Below are 20,325 nucleotides of genomic sequence, written 5' to 3'. Positions count from 1 at the left end.
AATACAGCGATGAATTTCTCTCCCTTGGTTTCATACACACTTTGAGAAATAACGAGGAGCACCCACAATGTGTTTTGTGGGGGAAGGGCTTAATGAGCAGTGGCGACCCGTCATTCAGGGCAGGTGGGGCAGGTCCCAATAACAGCAGCCCCCCGTGTTCTGCATTCTGTGGCGGTACATTTCAAAAGTGCTGAACACGTAGTTATATTGACTACGTCCGTCTTACTGTAGTTTGCTCATTAATGTCTTAATCTAAATTACGGAATGCCTCTTATCCGCTCATCGTTCCCTTATGCCATAGTTTGTATATCTCAATTGTCAGTAGAAATTGTCAATTGTCAATTGTCAGTAGAAACCACATTTGTTTAAGCAAGTCAGCCATATCAGCTGTTTTTTAAAAAGACACTAAACAGGGCTGAATTAATTGTTTCACTGACAGACAAGGCTCCACTGATAGCCAGGCGTAGCAGTGGTAAGGATTCACTCCATTGTGCCGGAAAGCTCTGCTGTTGGTACAACTTTATGTAGGCCCTAACAATTTGTGGGCACCGCTTTTCGCCGTTATTGTGCAATTAATGTATTGTTTAATGTTGTGTTGTGTAATGTCTGCTGGCATGGATCAAAAAAAATAATTGTTTGTTTACCCCATCAAGATTTACATGCTAAAATCGCCACTGGTAATGAGTCTCTCAAAACAAACAAACAAATAAAACGACACGTCCTGTCCAAACATCCACAGCATGACGGTAAACCCAGGGAGTTATTTCAGAACAGGGCAGAATGCTTCAGGAAACAGTGCTTCGACAGTGGAAAAGAAAGTCAGTTAGCAAGGTATTGTTGTCATTTTATAACAGGTGACAATAACCAGAAATAAGGGAGTACTGTCTTTCATACTAGTAGATGTGAGTTTCTCTTTCAACAATCCCCTGGCCTTTTACACAGCTAATAGCTAACGTTAGCCAAAACAAGCTAGGAAGCTACTGCAACCGTAAGTAACAGTAAATACAGATGAAGATGAAAAATGATCAGGCCTACTGTACATCTTACTGTGGACATTATTGTTGGAAACAAATCTAGATTGGAACTGTTGCTGTTAAAATACAAGTAATCGTTTTTATTCTGAACTGGAATAAAACTGATTGAAGCAAGATGCTTTTTGAGGCAAACACACTCACACAGTTCTGTGTTGCTTATCTACAGCAGGAAGTGGTCTCCTGCCTGACTGCGAAAGCAGTAGATGTTCTGATCCAGTTTGGCACCTCATACCTATGCGAGCCAGGGTTCTCAACTCTGGCATACTTAAAAAACAAGTACAGAAACAGACTCAGTGCTGAGCATGACCTCCAACACTGTCAAAACCCAAAATAGACATGCTTGTTGAAAACTTCAACCTGTGTGATTTGATCAATCAGTTTATTCCAGTTCAGAATAAACAAATAGTTATGATATTTTAACAGCACCAGTTCCAACCTAGACTTTTTTTTCAACAATACTTTCTACAGTAAGATGTACAGTAGGCCTGATCATTTTTCATCTGTACTGTTACTTAAGGTTGCACTATCAAAAACTGAGTCTGTGTGTGCGCGTGTGTGTGTGTGTGTGTGTGTGTGTGTGTGTGTGTGTGTGTTCTGTTATACAGTACATCTGTGTGATGTAATCAATCAGTTTATTCCAGTTCAGAATAAACAAATAGTTATGATATTTTAACAGCACCAGTTCCAACCTAGACTTTTTTTTCAACAATACTTTCTACAGTAAGATGTACAGTAGGCCTGATCATTTTTCATCTGTACTGTTACTTAAGGTTGCACTATCAAAAACTGAGCCTGTGTGTGTGTGTGTGTGTGTGTGTGTGTTCTGTTATACAGTACATCTGTGTGATGTAATCAATCAGTTTATTCCAGTTCAGAATTACATTTTTTTATTGTATTTTAACAGCAACAGTTCCAACCTAGACAGATATGTAAGGGTGTTTTAATGGGGAAAAATAAACATGAATAGCTATTTATATGAGTATTTAATTTAATTGTTATTTGTTTTTGTCTATATTGCATTTGTTTAAGGCATAAGGGTAATAAAATGTACCAATATTTACGCATAGTTGCATATTTTCATAAGCGGGTCCCAGGAAAACACAATTTCTAATTTGTGTCCCAGGCTGAAAAAGTTTAAGAACCCCTGGTCTAGATGGCCCCAAAATAGTTTAAAATGTTTGTATAGGACTTTGTTCCTACCATGATGAATGCAACAATGATGAAAAACCATCCGAAATTGCAGTACAATTGTGATATTCACACTTTCAAAGTGGTGTATTAAATACAAAGTTGCCATATCCTCCCTGAAGTCTACTGGTTACAATGACACATACTATGATATTATATACTGTGTCACTTAGGAAATGTGACAGGAAACACATCCTGTACACGTCACTCTAGGCAAAATCATAGGAATGCATTATGTCCAGCAGGGAGGTTAGTAACCCATTTGAACAAAATGCTTTTATGATGAAACAACAACACTTTTACAGAAAGCCAGGATGTGTCTAACTAAAGATGTTTACTTATAGTGTCATTGCACATTTAACCTATTACACTGTAAGGCAGCTTTTTCCAATATGGCTGCCAACCAGCTCCATGGGGCCAAATTGGACAGGTTTCACAAAGCTGTATTTACATAAATAATGCCCAATGATGGCCTAAAATGTTGAGATGTGGAGAACACAATGAAATGGCTTAAATATGCCATATATACATACAATGCATTCAGAAAGTATTCATACCCCTTGACTTATTCCACATTTTGTTGTTACAGCTTGACTTCAAAATAGATTAAATATATTTTTTTCTCACCCATCTACACACAATACCCCATAATTTCAATGTTTTTAGAAATGCTAGAAAATGTATTGAAAATGAAATACAAAAAGACATAATTTACATAAGTATTCACACCCATTTGCTATGACACTCCAAATTGAGCTCAGGTGCATCCAATTTCCTTTGATCGTCCTTGAGATGTCACTACAACTTGATTGGAGTCCACCTGTGGCCAATTAAATTGTTTGGACATGCTTTAGAAAGAAACACACTTCTCTATATAAGGTCCCACTGTTGACAGTGCATGTCAGGGCGAGGCGGGAAGATGGCGGACAAGGGGAAAAAAGGATGAAAGTGGAACATATTATGAGTAAATATGGAGTATGGGTTTGCACAAGCCTGATGAAGGAGAAGATGGCAGACAAGAAAAAAAGTGGAATATGTTTTGAGTGAATAAGGAATGGAGGATCGCACAACATTTTCGGAAGAGCTAGAGAAGGAAATTTAATGTGATGAGAGTGAGGATTAATTAAATGCGGTGTAGGTTCAGTGATGACCGCTTAGAAGGCGATGAGTGTAGAGGGAATTGGTGTGGTGAGGAATGTTGGCATCAAGTGCAAAAGAGGGAGACGTGCTCCAGTAGTTCAGAGATGGAACATGACGAGAGAGGATGAGATACCTACAGTGAGGACCGGCGAGTTCGAGCCTCATCCTGATGATGACAAGGATGATTCTGGCCCAGTGGGATTGAGATTTGTGAAAAGAATGGATCCTTGTATTCTGACATCTATATGTGGTGTCAGGTTGGGTGGAGAAAAGGTTGGGGACTTTTGAGTCGGTGTAAGTAACACGAAGTGTAGGGTTTATTGTGTTTCTTCTGTCTTGAGGGAGCGGGCGCCCCGGACCACCTGACTAGTGACAAGAACTGTGACTTGCTTTGCTCTCTGGAGCATTGAAAGGCATGATAACGGGAGTGAAATTAAGTGTTGAGGAGGATCAGCTGAAATGGAAGATTCCCGGTGTCTGTGACGCCTGACATTTGGTGCGACACAGACCCGGTGGAAAGAGTGGTGAAACGAAGAAGTTTTGATGCAGAGTCTTTGCCCGACAAGGTCAAGTTAGGATGTATCAGTTATCCCGTGAGAGCTTTTGTTCCGAAAATACTATGGTGTTTTAAGTGCCAAGCTTATGGTCATGTTGCAGCAGTGTGTAAGAGGGAGATTCCTAGATGCGAAAAGTGTGCAGGAGGGCATGAGACGAAGGAATGTGTAGTATCGGTGGAGAAAGTTGCGTGTTAGCTGTGGGGGTCCCATTGGGCTGGAAATCGGAGATGTCCGGTGAGAGAAAGGCAGGTTGAGGTTGCCAGGGTCAGAGTAGTACAGAAAGTGTCGTATGCTGAAGCAGTTTAGAGAGTGGTAGAGTATAATGGGTACAGGGTGAGGGATCCTGAGAGGAGTAGGCAGAGACCAATAGAGACGGATGGGCATAATATGTTCTTCAGTAAGGTGAGTTTCTTAGCATTCATAGCCATGGTTGTCAACTGTACTGCATAAGTGGAAAGTAAGTCACAGAAAATAGAGGTTGTGGTGGCAGCTGCAGAGAGGTACTTGGGATTGCAAAGTTTACTGCAGTTTACTGCAGACCGTTGGCCTGGAGTAGGATTAGATAGGGTTGAAGGGTGGAATGGGAAGTTGTATTTTTTTAGTGAAGACTAATAGTTGGCAGGGTGATTTTCCTTTTCCCCAATATTGATTTACCGGAATGTAATGTATTTAGGCCTCACACTCCAGTACAGTAGGTAGCAGTGTATGCACCTAAAAGTTGGATGAGATCCGCCAACCCAATTCTAAAGAAGAAGAAGTGCATGTTAGAGCAGAAACTATACCATGAAGTCCAAGTAACTGTCAGTAGATCGCAGAGATAGAACTGTGAGGAGGCATATCTGGGGAAGGGTATAAAACTATTTCTAGAGTGTTGAAGGTTTCCAAGAGCACAGTAGTCTCCATCATTGGGAAATTGAAAAAATATGGAACAACCCAGACTCTGCCTAGAGCTGGCCATCTGACCAAACTGAGCAACCAGGCAAGAAGGACCTTGGTCAGGGATGTGAACGCAATGACCACTCTGACAGAACTACAGAGTTCCTTGGCTGAGATGGGAGAACCTGCCAGAGGGATAACAGTCTCTACAGCACTTCACCAATCTGAGCTTTATGGGAGAGTGGCCAAAGGGAAGCCACTCCTGAGAAAAAAAGCACATGACAGCACACCTGGAGTTTGCAAAAAGGCACATGAAAAACTCTGAGAGCATAAGGCAAAAGATTATGTGGTCTGATGAGACACAAATGTAACTATTTGGCCTGAATGCAAAGTGCTATGTCTGGAGAGAAAAAAAGCATAGTGGTGGCAGCATCTGCTATGGGGTTACTTTTCAGCGGCATGGACTGAGAGACTGGTAAGGATAGAGGGAACAATGAATGGAGCCAAATACAGGCAAATCCTCGATGAGAACCTGCTTCAGAGTCCAAACAAGCTTAGACTGGGTCGAAGATTTAAGTTATAACAGGACAATGACCACAAACATACAGCCAAAGCGATGCTTGAGTGGCCCAGCCAAAGCCCAGACTTGAATACCATTGAAAATCTGTGGAAAGACTTGAAGATTGCTGTTCACCGCCGCTACGCATCTAACTTAACAGCTTGAGAAAATCTGCAAGGAAGAATGGGAGAAAATCCCCAAATACAGATGTGCAAAGCTGATACAGACATACCCAAGACTCAAAGCTGTAATCGCCACCAAAGGTGCTTCTACAAAGTATTGACCCAGGGTTGTGAATACTTAGGCAAATTATTCCATTTGCACTGTTCCAGACATTATTATGAGCCGTCCTCCCCTCAGCAGCAGATTTTTTTTATTTTGACCCCTCACATTTCAGCCCCCTCTAAAGCCTTGTTCACACTGCAGGCCTTAACGCTCAAATCAGTTATGTTTTTCAAATCCGTTTTGGACTACTGACTGTCCAAACAGAAGGTTACAAGTGACCAAATCGGATGTGTGCGTGTTCAGACAGCAGTAATTTGCTGACAAGGCTAAGCTAGTTGTCATAGTAACAACAGGCATGTGTGCAGTGGTGTGGGCTGATTGGTGGTGGTGCTGGTTTTTCCTATCACTCAGAAGTTATGCCGCCAGCTAATTTGACAACAATGCCTGCCATAGACATTTCCCAGTTGCATTGAATGTTCAAAATCATAGGGTAAGAACACTTTTAAAGCCTCAAAGGATAAGATGATCCAACTTTCAAAACAAATTGTTTTTGGCTAGCCACAGTAGTCAGCTAACTAGCTACAGTAGTTAGGTAGCTGTTTGGTTTTCCAGCGCATTCACTAGTTTGTTTGTAAACAATTAACAAGCTAGTTATCTACCACATGTTCTTGTCAAACTGTCAACAGAGCAGCTAGCAAGTGACAAGATATGCCGAATAACAGTCTAAAAACCACTAGAGAGCAAATAAATCAGATTTTACCATTCAGACACAAGTCACCAGATTTGTATCTTACTTCAAACCACCTACAAAGGTGGCTTGAAATATGAAATTCCATGTGCTATTTACATTTCAGCAGACTCTCTTATCCAGATAATATTTTTTTTAATTGTTCATACTGGTACCCCATGGGAATTGAACCCACAACCCTGGTGTTGCAAGTGCCATGCTCAACCATCTGAGCCACACGGGACCAGAGACTGTTCAGACTGCAGGAAAAATATAGATTTGAATCGGATATGCAAATAAATGGGATTTGAGTCACTTCAAACTGCCAATAGGAACATGGCTATAGTGATCTCAAAATGTTGAATTATATCTGTGGGTGAGAATGATATGTAATGCATCCCAAAATAGGGCTTTCATATTAAGCAATATTGTAAGTGTTGTCTTAATTTAAATCAAGAGGGATACATCTGTGATAAACCATTCTTAACATATTGCTTAATATGAAAAACAGTTTTGGAACATGTTATCTACAAGTATCACTGAACATTTAGTTATCACTACGCAGGGGCTGAAACGTGATGTCTTAAAGGGATCATCTGCAGTTGGTACATCCATTTTTGGACATTTAAATTAATGCAGTGCATTTGGAAAGTATTCAGACCCCTTGACTTTTTCCACGTTTTGTTACGTTAAAGAATTATTCTAAAATTGCTAAAATAGTTTTTTCCCCCTCATAAATCTACACACAATACCCCATAATGACAAAGTAAAAACAGGTTTTTAGAAATGTTTGCAAATTTATAATCATAAAAAACAGGTGAAACTGCCATTTTTAACCATTTCATGTGTCTAAAGGTACAAACTCTGCCTTCCTGGTGGCCCAGAGAGCAAATCAAGTGCACTAGAAGCCTACCGCTGGCCAATCGGATGGCTCAGATGATTGTGTCTGCAATAATGTAGCAGGAGTAAAAGAAAGCTACAGCAAAGTTGATATGTTTGAAACCACGACTAGAGAGAGACTGTCAACTAATACAGCAAAAAGCTGTTGTTTTAATGAGCGAGTTCATGTTTAAGTTATTACTCAGCACTGTCAGCACTTTGTATTCAATACTTTTATAAGCCATAAAATGCACTTTCTTCCTATTTCCTCTCAGCACTACAACAAGCAAGTAATGAATGAGTAGGAAAATGTATATATAGTCTTGCGTTGTTATTATTAGCAGCTTTGGTCTTTTTTAATATCAAGGAATATTTCACTTTTTCTGTTCATAGAAGCAACATGAATTTGTGCATGAGGCAGAAATAATGCAGTGCGACTCAAATTTACCCATCAGCTGGAAGACAGTGTCAGTGGAGTGTCAGTGGAGGAAAGAGAGAGTGGATGGATGTTGAGAGACAGACCCTCAGTCTGCTGCTCTCTCCCTCCGCTGAGACTGACCATCAGATTCAGGCACCATCAGCCCAGTAAAACACAAATAAAAAGCAAACTATTTAAATGTAGGATTCTATTGCGTTGACACGCACCACAGCCTGTACTCTACACAGACCAGTGCGGCGTAAACAATCAGAGCTGCAGTAGGCCTATATGCAAATAGACCATTGCCATATATGGATCTGTACAATTTACTTTGAACTGGACTGTTTACTGCATGAGTGGTTGTGAGTAGATGTGCTTGTTTTGAGATCAAAGCGAGAGCTGCATGTAGCCACGTGTGCACATTTTGTAATAATGCATTTTATTTTGTAAAGGTTTCTTGCATCAAACAACACAACAACATTTTCAGTCACCTCCTTGTCTGAAGGACAAGTGGATAAACAGGTTAATGTGAAGCCCTGCATTTTTTTTTCAAAAGTTTCTTGGAATGTAGGCCTACATTGAACACCACACATTGGCTGCTACTGTAGGCTGAATGATAGAACAGCTATTTCCATGTTAAAATGTTAAGGGATGCATTTTCTCCATTGTGTTTGATGGTAGGCCATTCTGGTAGGGCTACATTATGATCAAATAGCCACAGTACCCTACCTGGCCACTGTTAAAACTGTAACTTAAGCGGGTACAGCCTCAGTGTTCACAATGTTCAAGTTGCTCAGCAGACCTGAAATTTGTCAAAAACAATTACAGGGAACATTGCTCATCACATAATGCAGCCCCCACCAGACTTGAAAATATGGAGAGTGGTACTAAGTAATGTGTTGTATTGGATTTGGCCCAAAAATAACACTTTGCATTCAGGACAAAAAGCGAAGTGCTTTGCCAATTTTTTTGCTGTGTTACTTTAGTGCCTTGTAAACAGGATGAATGTTACTCTGTACAGGCTTCCTTCTTTTCAGTATTGTGGAGTAACTACAATGTTGTTGATCCATCTTCAGTTTTTTCCTATCACAGCCATTCAACTCTGTAACTGTTTTAAAGTCACCCTTTGCCTCGTGGTGAAATCCCTAAGCTATTTCCTTCCTCTCCTGCAAATTAGTTAGGAAGGACGCCTGTATCTTTGAATTGACTTGGTGTAATGATACAGCAGCCAAAGTGTAATTAATAACTTCACCATGCTCAAAGGGATATTCAGTGTCTGCCCTTTTTTCTTTTACCCATCTACCAACAGGTGCCCTTCTTTGTGAGACATTGGAAAAACTCACTGGTCTTTTTGGTTGATTTTGTGTTTGGAATTCACTGCTCGACTGAGGGACCTTACAGATAATTGTATGTGTGGGGTACAGAGATGATATAGTCATTCAAAAATCATGTTAAACACTATTATTGCGCTCAAAGTGAGTCCATGCAACGTATTATGTGACTTGTTATTAAGCACATTTTTACTTCTGAACTTTTTATTAATTTGTAAAAATTTATAAAAACATAATTTCACTTTGACATTATGGGGTATTGTGTGTAGGCCAGTGGCACAACATCTCAATGTAGTACATTTTAAATTCAGACTGTAACACAACAAAATGTGTAAAAGGTCAAGGGGTGTGAATACTTTCTGAATGCACTGTACATTCTCTTGAAGGTTTTTATTTGACTATACCGCCACCTGGTGTATGGATAGATTACTGTACTCAGTACGTGGATAAAAAGGTAAGGACAAGTTCCATAGGTCTACATTTCCAATAAGAATTTGGTAGTTGTCTTGCATTGATGATAGTGAATTGCAGCTTGTGCTTTATAATTCATTCTTATTACTCAGGACAATTTTTTAAATAAAAATCTTACTACTCGAAACCCATCGTCCTCTTGGCTTCAGTAGCATTCTAAACTAAGATAATCCAACCAACCTACTGGGTGCCATGCATTGGTTGTTTTGGTTGTGTTATCATTCAGTAAAATGGGGGATTGCTATATAGCCTATTGTCCATTTCTGGGATTTGTTCATAACTGCCTGAAAGCATCAGATTAAATAATAGCATTAAAACAACTAGGAATTACAGTGCATAGTGAAAGTCTACACACCACTTGCACAGTCTTCACATTTTGCTGCCTTAAAATTCAACTACATTTTTCCCCTAATGATGTTCACAGCCTACTTCCATATTGTCTGTGTGAAGAAAAATGATAGAAAATGTTCCAAATTATTCAAAATAGAAAACTAGGATGTCTTGATTGCCCATGTCTTCACACCACAGAGTTAATACTTAGTGGAAGCAACTTTGCCAGCCATTACAGCTGTGAATCATTTTGAATAAGATTCTACTAACTTTGCACAATGCTTAGGGCAACATATATCCATGTTGTTCACATTGATTGACAGCAATTTTCAAGCAGATTTAAGTCAGGACTGAGACTGGACCACTCAGGAACACTAAACACCTTTTGGAAAGCCGTTCTGGTGTGTCTTTGGCATTACAATTACCAGGGTTAGGTAATCAGAAGACTGAGGCAGGTTTTCCTCTAACTTTTATCTGGGCTTTACGCCTTTCAAATTTCTTTTGATCCTGACAAACTCCCCAGTCCCTGCCGGTGACAAGCATACCCATAACATGATGCTGCCACCACAGTACGTATAAGAGCAGAATGTGTAGATTGGAAGGAAACACATCCAATTGATTCCCTTTTTAGATTAAACTTTAAGAAGTGAAAAATAATCAGTGCTTCCTCAAATACATAAGTCATCAAACAGGCCTCGTAACATGATTTAAGAGATATGTGATCATGAGATAAACATGCTATCCAAACAGAAATGCATGGGATGTGTGCAGGACCAGATTACAGAACGGTCAAAAAATATATCATTGAGTTAATAAAGCCGCATACAAACATGGTCTCTTTTTTTGTTTTCTTGAGAAAGGCAGCTCCAAAATGTAGGTGTTTCAGTCTAACACAGTGCTTCCTGTGATGGTGGGGCAAGCCAGCAGAAAATACGGAGCGTTGCATCGTGATTGGCTCAGTATTCTGTCACTCATGGGGACACTACGTCACCGCAAAGTCTAATGGTAGACCTAAAAAATTCTAGCCTCTTGGGTTCTGCCATAGAGTTACATTAGATGTGCCCATCCAAGACGGCTCAAGATACAATTACGTCAAATCACGCTATATCTACAGTAGCGTTGTTTGGACTGATCCTGTCAACATTCTACTTTCAAAATCTTAGCTAGCAGTCATCATCATGAATCAAGTCGACAATCTACTGGCAAATCCTTTTTAATCCTTGTCATATGAAGATAAATAATTAAGAGAAATTAGAGATTTACATTTACATTTAAGTCATTTAGCAGACGCTCTTATCCAGAGCGAGAGATAAAATGTATCGGTGCTCATTGGCCATTGGACATTACACAACAAGTTGGAAATCGCAAATTCAACAATGAGTGGTTTGGAAGGAATCAGTGGCTAACTGCAAGCATTGCAAAGCAATCATTAGCCTGCTATTCAGTGGAATGGTTGTGGCTGTGTGGTCCCAAGTCTAAGATTAAGGGTCTTTTTTCCTAGTTTAAAATGATAAACATTCAACATTGGTCATGCTGTCAATGAAGCATGATGAGTGCCGTGCTCAAAACAACTGTTAACTTGGAACTTCAAAATCTTTAGTGAGTTCAAGACAACTGTGAACTCGGGAAAAACGAGCTACGACTGGGAAAATACGTTTTGAACTTTCATCCGACTCGAAATTGTAAATCAGGAACTCAGGCCTCTTTCTAGAGCTACGACCTGAAGATCACTGACGTCATCATGATTAAACTTTTTTTTTCTGGAGTTCCCAATTGTCTGGGACCATAAAGCACCATAAATGCCAGACTTTGATGACAGTTGATGACAAAATTTGCCCGCGCAGGACCGCTGCGCCACCTTCCTGTTCAAGTGAGCAGAGCACAACAAAGTGAGTCTAAAAATGTCTTGTACGCTGCTGCATAAATGATGTAATATGCCAGGGAGATATGTATACTGCAACTAAGGAAGTAACACTAGGTGTATGTTGTGTAGTAAGTTGTTAGTAGCCCATGTGCCTCACCCTAATAATTTGGTCCCTTTTCACCTCTAATTTCGCTTTCATTGTCTGCTTGTCTGCTTATATGCCCCCATTATTTATTGGTTCTGACTTAGTGTACAGGGAGAACACTGTAAGAACGGCCCATGTTCTGAATTCTGTCGCTGTACATTTAAAAAGTGCTTAACAAATAGTTATATTGACTACGTCCGTCCTAGCTCGCTCATTAATGTCTTAATCGAAATTACGGATAGCCTCTTGTCCGCTTGTCGTCCCCTTATGCCATAGTTTGTACATCTCAATTGTCAGTAGAAACCACATTTGTTTAAGCAAGTCAGCCATATCAGCATTTTTCTTTTAAAGGCAGTAAATGAGGCTGAATGAACTGTTTCGCAGCCAGACAAGGCTCCGCTGATAGCCAGGTGTAGCAGTGGTAGAGTGCAATTAATATTGTTTAGTGGTGTGTTGTGTTGTGGCTTTGCTGGCATGCATCCCAGATTTCTTTTTTGCCCCACCAAGATTGACATGCTAAAATCACCACTGTGTGACGACCTAATGCGTTGAATATTGGAGATCATTACAGCCAAAATGACTTTCTTTTCATCCCGCTATGTAAAAAAGCTGATTTAAACTAGTTTTGTTCAGCTAATAAGATGAAAACATTACTTCAAACTACTTTTGGGTACCTTGTTAACATTTCAACAATATGAACATTGCTACGTTTCGGAAATAGCAAAGAAAACGTGTAATCTGTTTGACACATTAATGTGACTTACAGATCACAAAGTCATCAAATTTCCACTCCATTCATATGCAAATCAATTTGATTCATACACTGGCTTGTCTTGTTGACATGTTTTTTTTTTTAGCTTCCCTTCCCTTGTCTTGTCTACACTGAAATAATATTATTTCAGTAGTCCTCCATTATGATAGAGTTTTTCCCATCTTGCATAGCTCATTAGTACACCCTTGTGGTTGAATATACTGTATATGTACATTGTGTAGGTCCTACGAAATGAATAATGTTGAACTAACAAATAGCATCAAGGGATACGTTACAATTTACAACAATGAACACCTTGTGAAACAGATATGAAAACCAACCTGGCAATATTTAAGATTTAAATATATACATTTTGATCTTTTAGTGGTACAGGTGTGTCACTTATTTATTTTCACAGATTGTATACACTCACATGGCAATCATAGACTGAAATACTCCATTCTGATGTGTGAAATAGAGAGGAGATGGATGCTGTGTGGGTGGGTAGTTCTGCCTGTCACTTGTTGTCAACAGGCAGCCAGTCTCAAAAGGGGGACTTGAAGAAGGAGACTGCGAAGTCCAGGCACTGCTGCTCTCTTTGTGTGTTTGCACTGCTAGTGTTTTTAGTCCATTTGTGTATCTCACATATTATGTGCCCAGTATGATACAGCAAGCAAACTTTTTTTAGCAGATAATGACAACATGACAATAACAGTAATTGTAGATGATGAAAAGTTGGAGGGTGGTTGGTAATGGAGGACATCAGGTGGAGCCACGTCTGGGTGTTAGGAAGAACCCCTAGGTCCTGGAGAACAGGAGCAGTTAAAGGGAACAGGGGATGAGACAGAGACGTAAACAAGCAAACACACAGGTTGATCAGGTATGTCAAAATTTAGTTATTTCTTGAATTTAAATTAAATGTTCGATTAGACATGCAATAATGTTAATGGTAGACATAGAAAATAAAAGAAGGATATATGTCTGTTATTTTTTACATCAGAGGAGTTGGTGAGGGCAGTAAGGAATGGGAGGAGCTCTCCAGAGATGATGAAGAGAGGAGGGATGGGATGAGTGGGCAGATTTTTGGTCAATCAGATGTCACTAGATGCAGAATTTCGTCTGGAGGGAGAGGAGAGAAAGAGTTAAAGGATGAGGAGAGGGGGAAGAGGCAGAATCAAGAGACAGGAGGTGCAGGGGCTAATTCTTCCTGTCACTTGTCCTCGACAGGTAGCCAGTCTCAGAAGGGGGTTTGAAGTTCTCAAGCTGGTTGTTGTCTTGTCCAGTTGCCTCAGTCTATATATATGGTAGAACATGGTAGAATATGGTAGAACCCTTGGAGATCAAAAGCCGAGTAAAGGGAAGAGGAGGAGGCAGGGGTGGCGGGATGAAAAAGCAAACTCAAAGGTTATGTAATTTTCAATAACGGGCCTGGTTTAGTTGAAACCTCTCTCTCCACGTCAAGGTATAGGCCAAGATACATTTTTTTTATATATACAGCAACAGTCAAAAGTTTGGACACACCTACTCATTCAAAGGTTTTTCTTTATTTTTACTATTTTCGACATTATAGAATAATAATGAAGACAACAAAACTTTGAAATAACACATATGGAATCATGTAGTAACCAAAAAAGTGTTAAAAAATATATATTTGAGATTCTTCAAAGTAGCCACCCTTTTCCTTGATGACAGCTTTGCACACTCTTGGCATTCTCTCAACCAGCTTCATGAGGTAGTCACCTGGAATGCATTTCAATTAACAGGTGTGCCTTGTTAAAAGTTAATTTGTGGAATTTCTTTACTTCTTAATGCTTTTGAGCCAAACAGTTGTGTCCAGCTTTCAGTGGTCGACCGTCCAACTGCTCCAACTGGAAGTTGTTTGTTTCCACGAGGTAACCCTAGGAAGACATAAAGAGAAAAATATCAGTGTTAGGAAAATCTAAAACTAGCTTCAGGTTATTTTGTGTGCAAATGCAAATAGTTATTATATGAGATTTTAATATTCACCTTAACGGATGGTGACCCCCAGCTAGGAGCGAAAGAGCAGCAAGATTTCCCAGGTCTTGCCTACCTTTCGTCCTTCTTCCAAACCAAGTCATTCGCCCGGATGTTGAAGCACTTGGTCCCATTCTTGATCCTCCTCCGGTAGCTCTCCTTCTGCTTCTCCTGTGCCTTATCGATGTTCAGTCTCACTATGTTTGATAACAGAAATAAAAAATATATTTTATATTATTACAAAGCCATCTCTTACATATCTCTTAGAGGGCCAGAAAATAAATTAACAACAGACAATCATTACTGGTCAAAAACCTCCACGTCCTTCTTAGCCCGTACCTGAAGGTGGTCCTCGAAGGCGTTCTGATCTGGTTTGACAACTTCCACCACATCAGGTGGAGTTTCAGTGATCTGAAAGTAAGTTATACAAAAATAGGAATGGACAAACAACAACACATTAAGTCAATCACAAATTTGAATGACTACAGTATATGCAATAATTTGCTTTAATTGTATTTACAATTGTTTTGTTTACTTCAGCTTTTATATTTTTGTTCAGTATAGTTGGTGACAGAGTATAGCCTATAATATCCTTACCTTGCTCCAGAGTTCATGACCTCGATCACTCAAGATGACCTCAGGAGCACCGTGGGTGTTGAAGATGTCAATCATTGCCTTGGAGGTGGCCTCGCCAGTCTTGTCCTTGACAGGTATTATACAACATGCAAATCAATTTTGCTTCCAAGCACCCTATTTAATGCGTTACAGAAAGGAATTTAGAGTTAAGCATGTTCTCTTTCTTTACTGACGTTAACGGGTATTGGTGAAGTAATCAGTCGCCGTCAGACACCTGCGGTTGCCATTCCTGAATTTCGTGAAGGGTCCGATAACCTCTCTAGGGTAGGGGGCAGTATTTGCACGGCCGGATAAAAAACGTACCTGATTTAATATGGTTATTACTACTGCCCAGAAACTAGAATATGCATATAATTGTTTGATTTGGATAGAAAACACCCTAACGTTTCTAAAACTGTTTGAATGGTGTCTGTGAGTATAACAGAACTCATATGGCAGGCAAAAACCTGAGAAGATTCCAAACAGGAAGTGCCCTCTCTGCCCTTCTACACTCTCTTTATTGAAAACTGAGGATCTCTGCTGTAACGTGACACTTCCTACGGCTCCCATAGGCTCTCAGAAGGCGGCAGAACGTTGAATGATGACTTTGCAGGCCATGGCTGAAAAACAGTAGCGCATTTGGTAAGTGGTCGATCTGAGAACAATGAGACTGGTGCGCGCATGCACATGAAGAGTCCATTTTAGATGTTTAGTCTTTGAATGAAAACAGGGTTTCCGGTCGGAATATTATCGCTTTTTTACGAGAAAAATCGCATAAAAATTGATTTTAAACAGCGTTTGACATGCTTCGAAGTACGGTAATGGAATATTTAGAATTTTTTTGTCACGATACGCGCCGGCGCGTCAGCCTTCGTTACCCTTCGGATAGTGTCTTGAATGCACAAACAAAACAGAGGATATTTGAACATAACTATGGATTATTTTGAACCAAACCAACATTTGTTATTGAAGTAGAAGTCCTGGGAGTGCATTCTGACGAAGAACAGCAAAGGTAATCCAATTTTTCTTATAGTAAATCTGAGTTTGGTGAGTGCAAAACTTGGTGGGTGTCAAAATAGCTAGCCCGTGATGGCGAGCTATCTACTCAGAATATTGCAAAATGTGCTTTTGCCGAAAAGCTATTTTAAAATCGGACATAGCGATTGCATAAAGGAGTTCTGTATCTATAATTCTTAAAATAATTGTTATGTTTTTTGTGAACGTTTATCGTGAGTCATTTAGTAAATTCACCGGAAGTTTGCGGTGGGTATGCTAGTTCTGAACGTCACATGCTAATGTAAAAAGCTGTTTTTTGATATAAATATGAACTTGATTGAACAAAACATGCATGTATTGTATAACATAATGTCCTAGGAGTGTCATCTGATGAAGATCATCAAAGGTTAGTGCTGCATTTAGCTGTGGTTTGGGTTTATGTGACATTATATGCTAGCTTGAAAAATAGGTGTCTGATTATTTCTGGCTGGGTACTCTGCTGACATAATCTAATGTTTTGCTTTCGTTGTAAAGCCTTTTTGAAATCGGACAGTGTGGTTAGATTAACGAGAGTCTTGTCTTTAAAATGGTGTAAAATAGTCATATGTTTGAGAAATTGAAGTAATAGCATTTCTAAGGTATTTGAATATCGCGCCATGGGATTCCACTGGCTGTTGAGTAGGTGGGACGATTTCGTCCCACATACCCTAGAGAGGTCAACCCCTAACATTTAAAGTGTTAGAGAGAAGATGACTTTGTTCTTACCCGTATCTGTGTCATACAGTATGCATATTTTCATGTATGTAAGGATACTGACACAGGCACACATTATATAATATTGAACTCTGCTGTGGTCAAATAAAGCAACCATTACAAAACAACTTATCAGTGCAAAACTTTCATTGTGACACACTTACCGATCATATGACATGGTGAAAAAACTTTGATGGCTTCAACTCCGACGCCACAGTCTTCACCCTCTCAAATTTCTGGCAGGCTAGACAGGTTGAAACATTGTGTTCTCTCTGATATGACATTCATTGAAAGTCTACTCATTTCAGATATAATAGAATGTGATTGATAAACAAAAGGTTATTTCACTTGGCCAGCTGTCCACAACCTTGACAATCCCATGCCAGAAGAAGCGTAGGTTGATTTTGGCAATCATGCACTTCACTCCGAAATGGCCAGCATGCATCTTGGTCAGCACAGCCTCCTTCTCCTCCTTAGTGAAAATCACCCTCCTGTGTGGTTGGCCATCCTTCCCCCGTAGGTACTGTACATGTGCTGCAACTTGGTCTCAGAGTATTTCGTATTATTCTGTATGTAAATCCGAGACACTCCATTTAGTATGATATGTTATGTTTCATATGGTATGTATTAATTTGTGGATGTCCCTCACCCATTTCGTATGATATTGTCACGTCCTGACCAGCAGAGGGAGTAGTTGTTTAGTATTTTGGTCAGGACGTGGCAGAGGGATGTTTGTTTTGTATGGTGGGAGATTGTTTCTTGTTTTGCGTGTGTGAGCCTTACAAGACTGTTTTGTTGATCGTTCGTTCTTCGTTTGTTATTTTGGTGTTTTCTTGGTTCAAATAAATATCAAGATGAGCATCCACATTCCTGCTGCGTTTTGGTCCTCCATTCCAGATGACAATCGTGACAGATATGTTACGAATTACAATTCGTATTATATGTTACAAATGTGCAGAAATGCCTTCTGGAACATGTGAACTTTCATTTGCCTTAATAACAAACGTGTATGCCATCTGTAAATATGAATAAAATTATTAAATTACAAGCCTAGTTGGTTTAGCTATGGAAAAATACAGGAACATTCCCACCAGCCATGATTGGCTGAGATAATGGATGGGCTGGTTATGCCGAGAGATGAGTTCGGATTTGTCCGGCATGTAGCATGCTTCTGTCTATAACATGAGCTGCTCAGTATGTGTAGTTAATCCTGTCTACCGAGGCTTTTTATAAAGATATCATGAAGAACTAAAAACGTGTTGCATTGCTGCCTTGAAGTTAATAGTGCTATCGACAAATATCAGTGGGAAAAAGTTGTGATCTACTTTCTGGAGGACGATCGTGCCTTGTTGACTCTCACTGACTCTGAAAATGAATCAGACTTTGAGGAAATCCCTGATTTAGTAAAAACATTTTCATTGAACCAGACATTGTAGAGTCTTCCCCCATCACTGTCATCATATGAAACGGCGATCAACAGTGTTATTGTTACGGAAGAAGCTGACCGAGTTTTGAAATCAATGGAATGCTTGGTGGAAGCAGGGAGATGATTACCAAATGCGGAGAGAGTTGAAAAGAGAACACAAGAGGCTGTTGTATAAAACACCTGTCTCCGGATTACATTTTCAAACTAAGGGCAACCATGGCATCCATGACAGGAGAGAGAGAAGTGTTCATCCATGTATATGAGTAAGATTCTAGCTACACTTTCAGGTATTATACTGTCATGGAAATTCTTACACAGGGACACTCAAAGTCAATCTTAAATGAATCATTCTTTATTTGTCAGGGCGCTGGAGAGGTTCCAACCAACTCAATGCACCATAGTACACATGTCAATCATGAGCTCCGCCTGGGCAGTCCCAGCAGTTGTCTTATATACGGCTATACACAAACAAGTTATATTTGCATGATTTAGCTAAATTAATTAATCATTACCGTTTTGTTTAATTCATGTGACCGACCAATACTGGTTCATAACATGTGACAGGTGACAGACCAGGCTTCTTCTCTCTAAGCTGAGACCTGGAAACTGAGATATCTTTCGTTCTCGTTCTCAAAACAAGGTTTGGGCGTACTGCCAAATTGCAGCTTCTGATAGTGAGGATTCGTTCAGTCAGCCACTTGCATGAACACAGAAATTGGTTTGCAGAACAGCACATAAATAGAACACAGACATTAGTTTTAAGAAAAGCACCGACATTAAAATGTCCATTACAATACGTTTCTAATTTTGTTAGAAAGTTGTTTTCATTGCAAGTTAAAGCGTTCTGCTAGCCAGCTAATGTTAGCTGGCTGGCTTGCTAGATAACGTTACGTGTATGATCTGTATAGTAATATTATTTGTATCTCAGAAAGCCATTTGCATTGCTAGTTATAGCCTAATGTTAGCTGTATCATTTGAATGTGTCAAATAAACTTAGATTCTAAACTCAGCAAAAAAATAAGCGTCCCTTTTTCAGGATACTGTCTTTCAAAGATAATTTGTAAAAATCCAAATAACTTCACAGATCTTCATTGTAAAGGGTTTAAACACTGTTTCCCATGCTTGTTCAATGAACCATAAACAATGAATGAACATTCACCTGTGGAACGGTTATTAAGACGCTAACAGCTTACAGACAATTAAGGTCACAGTTATGAAAACGTAGGACACTAAAGAGGCCTTTCTACTGACTGAAAAACACCAAAAGAAAGATGCCCAGGGTCCCTGCTCATCTGCGGGAACGTGCCTAAGGCATGCTGCAAGGAGACATGGGGACTGCAGATGTGGATAGGGCAATACATTTCAATGTCCGTACTGTGAGACGCCAAAGACAGAGCTACAGGGAGACAGGATGGACAGCTGATTGTCCTCGCAGTGGCAGACCATGTGTAACAACACCTGCACAGGATTGGTACACCTGAACATCACATCTGCGGGACAGGTACAGGATGGCAACAACAACTGCCCAAGTTACACCAGGAACGCACAATGCCTCCATCAGTGCTCCGACTGTCCGTAATAGGCTGAGAGAGGCTGAACTGAGGGCTTGTAGGCCTGTTGTATGGCAGGTCCTCACCAGACATCACCGGCAAAAATGTCGCCTATGGGCACAAACCCACCGTCGCTGGACCAGACAGGACTGACAAAAAGTACTCCGAGTCGCAGTTTTGTCTCACCAGGGGTGATGGTCAGATTCGCGTTTATCGTCGAAGGAATGAGTGTTACACCGAGGCCTGTACTCTGGAGCGGGATCGATTTGGAGGTGGAGGGTCTGTCATGGTCTGGGGCGGAGTGTCACAGCATCATCGGACTGAGCTTGTTGTCATTGCAGGCAATCTCAACGCTGTGCGTTACAGGGAAGACATCCTCCTCCCTCATGTGGTACCCTTCCTACAGGTTCATCCTGACATGACCCTCCAGCATGACAATGCCACCAGCCATACTGCTTGTTCTGTGCATCATTTCCTGCAAGACAAGAATGTCAG

General features: G+C 40.1%; 1 long non-coding RNA gene across 1 annotated transcript; it reads right to left on the bottom strand.

Moving 5' to 3' along the window:
- Positions 1–13,228: 13,228 nt before the first annotated feature.
- LOC115174354 (uncharacterized) lies at positions 13,229–15,176 on the bottom strand. Its single transcript, XR_003871764.1, has 6 exons — positions 15,088–15,176; positions 14,830–14,901; positions 14,503–14,687; positions 14,298–14,393; positions 13,491–13,614; positions 13,229–13,300 (listed from the first exon to the last, which is right to left on the bottom strand). It is a non-coding gene; the product is annotated as an uncharacterized LOC115174354 (long non-coding RNA).
- Positions 15,177–20,325: the final 5,149 nt, after the last annotated feature.

This window comes from Salmo trutta, chromosome 35 (genome assembly GCF_901001165.1).
Source record: "Salmo trutta chromosome 35, fSalTru1.1, whole genome shotgun sequence".
In the NCBI taxonomy this organism is placed as follows: Eukaryota; Metazoa; Chordata; class Actinopteri; order Salmoniformes; family Salmonidae; genus Salmo; species Salmo trutta.
This window is presented reverse-complemented; position numbering and strand designations above follow the sequence as displayed.